Here is a 2,076-nt window from a genome sequence, read left to right as displayed (position 1 = left end):
GTGTGTGTGTGTGGTGTGTGTGTGTGTGTGTGTGTGTGTGTGTGTGTATGTGTGTTGTTTTTTTAACTTTCTATTCATCAAAGAATCCTGAAAAATTCATTACAGAAATTTAATTTTTTATATTAAAACTTTATATTAAATCTATATAATAATACAAAAAAATTTTTTTAAATGTTTTTCAAAAACATAAAAAGACAACAAAAATCTTACCGACTCCAATTGAATGGTATATCTCTGTTACCTACAGGAGAGGTTCAGGCCTCCACCATTGTGCAGTATCTTCAGTCCATGACCCTCCAAAGCTCCGGCCAGGACAAGCTGACCAATTTACAGCACATGTTGGATCCAGAGAACCAGGACCCACCTGTTAGTAGGGATATGTTTCATGCCACCATGAGAGAGTGGATCACACAGTGCTGCCAAGATGGGTGAGAGATGCTGTCAAAAACACAATGTCAGGGTTGTGGCTTTATATGATGTGACTAATTTTAAGAAGAGATATTATAAAGTTTACTAAACATTGATTTATGTACAGGGCATCTGAGAATAAAAAAACAGAAACAGGATCAACCTTAAGAAAATTATCTGTAACTGGTAAGTGAATAATAGTGAAAGTTTACACGCTCTTCAAAAGTTTTTTGGAAGAAAATATTTTGAAATATTACAATTTAAAATGACTGTTTTCTATATGAATATATTTTAAAATGTCATTTATTCCTGTGATGCAAAGCTGAATTTTCAGCATCATTACTCCAGTCTTCAGTGCCACATGATCCTTCAGAAATCATTCTAATATGATTTTATCAGGATTCTTTGATGAATACAAAGTTCAAAAGAACAGCATTTATTTGAAATGGAAATCTTTTGTAAAGATTATGAATGTCTCTACTGACACATTTGATCAATTTAATGCATCATTGCTGAATAAAAGTATATTTTTTTTTTTTGTAACTGAGACATTTTAAACATTACTCTTAAACCAGTCTCACATTATTCCCATAGGGACTGAATATCATCTTCCTTTAAATGAGGCCACATTTACAGATGAAGCTGAATGTCATTGGTTAGTTAAGTAATTTAAATTTTCTTTTTACTACTGCTTGACAAGTGTTTTCTTGATTGTATTGACATATTTATATATGGACTACAAGCCACTCTCATTTTGATTTTTTTGGGGGGAAGTTGTGGCCTAATGGTTAGAGAGTCGGACTCGTAACCCAAGGTTGCGGGTTCGAGTCTCGTACCGGCAGGGATTGTAGGTGGGGGGAGTGAATGTACAGCGCTCTCTTCCACCTTCAATACCACGACTGAGGTGCCCTTGAGCAAGGCACCGAACCCCCAACTGCTCCCCGGGCGCCGCAGCATAAATGGCTGCCCACTGCTCTGGGTGTGTGTTCACGGTGTGTGTGTGTTCACTGCTGCGTGTGTACACCTTGGATGGGATAAATGCAGAGCACTAATTCCGAGTATGGGTCACCATACTTGGCCACACGTCACGTCACTTGTCACTTGTCACTTGTCACTTGATTTCATTGGGCCTTTAAGAGCATCTGTGATATCAGCAATAGTCTCTGATGATTTTGTGTGGTTTCAGTGAATCTGAAGATTTGTCAGGTTTAGTGTCTGAGCTCAAACACACTCAGCACAGGTTGAGTGAGCAGAACAGCAGCCTGCTGAGGACCGTTTCTCAGTGTGAGGACACCATCCTGCATCTCAGTCTGGAGGTATCAGAGCTGCACACCAAACTGGCCAGGTATCCACTATATGCACCTCTTTTCCCAAACAAAAAAAAACAATCTGTGTGTGTTTATACTGTATATGCATAAAAATACGACTTGATAGATATCACTGGAATGTTCTCTACACTTAATACTAAATTAAATATATTAATGTATTTAATTAGAGTTATAGTTTGTGTAGATGAGTTTGTTTCTTCATCTGAACCCATTTGTAGAAATTTAGCATTACATCACTCGCTCACCAATGGATCCTCTGTAGTGAATGGGTGCCGTCAGAATGAGAGTCCAAACAGCTGATAAAAACATCACAATAATCCACGAGTAATCCACACCTCTC

The sequence above is a fragment of the Sinocyclocheilus anshuiensis genome, unplaced genomic scaffold, assembly GCF_001515605.1.
Source record: "Sinocyclocheilus anshuiensis isolate Anshui unplaced genomic scaffold, SAMN03320099.WGS_v1.1 scaffold1378, whole genome shotgun sequence".
In the NCBI taxonomy this organism is placed as follows: domain Eukaryota; kingdom Metazoa; phylum Chordata; class Actinopteri; order Cypriniformes; family Cyprinidae; genus Sinocyclocheilus; species Sinocyclocheilus anshuiensis.
The sequence above is the reverse complement of the archived record's forward strand: the minus strand, read 5'-3'. Positions refer to the sequence as shown.